A 1,318-nucleotide genomic window follows, 5' to 3' on the forward strand; every position below is an offset into this window, starting at 1 on the left:
TTTTCTCCTCTTAATGAGGAATATAGTTCAAATAATAAGCCTACAACGGCTGAAGTTCGATTTCCCCCACAGCACAGAACACATTAAAGACGGGAAACCTATATTGTGTTACTTCCTCTTAAGGAGGATACCAGTTCAAAAACAAATAACAATTCAGATCCCATCCCCGCTGGGGGGGGGGGCAACGATAAGCCTACAACGGCTTTAAAATGTTCAATTTTTAGCACACAATGATGCCAAAATGGCTTTACACAGACAATTACTTTCTCCCGTCACCGGGGAAAGGCACAAACAATGTCAACAGTTCAACAATTTAACAATTTTCGACAATTCGAAAATGTGGACAAAATGGTGAAACCGTATGGCATATTACCAGTGAATGTACGCCACCAGCTCAGCGGGAATATAAGAGACGTCATGGCAATATAGCAAGGATTGTCCATTGGACACTTTGCAACAAGTAAGGACTTGAGAGAGCAAAAAAGTGGAACGAACATAAACCCGAGAGCATCGTCGAAAATGATAATGCAAAGATCCTATGGGATTTTATGATTCAGTGCGACCATGAGACAGAGAATTGGAGACCAGACAAGGTATGCAACAAGGAAGAAAGAAAAGTCGATTGATATGACAGGTTAGCTTGGGAGGTTAAGCTGTTGTGGTAGCTGAAAAAGGTGGTAGTAGAACCAATAATTGTCGGAGCCCTGGGAACAGTGAGTAAAAATCTTGATAAGTACATGGAACAAGTAGGGGCTGCAATAATGGTGGAGCACTTGCAGGAAACAGCACTGTTTGGAACAGGTCGAATACTCCCGAAGGTGCTCGAAAAATAAGATGTGTTACCTTAGTTCACTGGTAGTGAACAGCTGGAACCGTAGTACATCTCCAGCGTTAGAAGCTGCGAAAAGACAATAAATAATAATGATAATAATAATAATAATAATGATAATGGTTTCAAATTTTGCCACAAGAGCAGCTTTTTGGGCGGGGAAGGAATTAGTCGATTACATCGACCTCAGTGTTCAACTGGTACTTATTTTATCGATCCCGAAAGGATGAACGGTAAAGTCGACCTCGGCGGAATTTGAACACAGAACGTAGCGACACACGAAATACTGCCAAGCATTTCGCCCAGCGTGCCAACGACTCTGCCAGCTCGCCGCCTAAATAATAATAATAATGATGATAGTATTATTATTATTATTATTATTAATAATAATAATAATAATAATAATAATAATAATAATAATAATAATAATAATAATAATGGGTGAGACTTGGAGTCAACTTGTACAAATGCAAAGCAAGTCAAACATAA

Source organism: Octopus bimaculoides, unplaced genomic scaffold (genome assembly GCF_001194135.2).
Source record: "Octopus bimaculoides isolate UCB-OBI-ISO-001 unplaced genomic scaffold, ASM119413v2 Scaffold_76929, whole genome shotgun sequence".
Taxonomy (NCBI): Eukaryota; Metazoa; Mollusca; class Cephalopoda; order Octopoda; family Octopodidae; genus Octopus; species Octopus bimaculoides.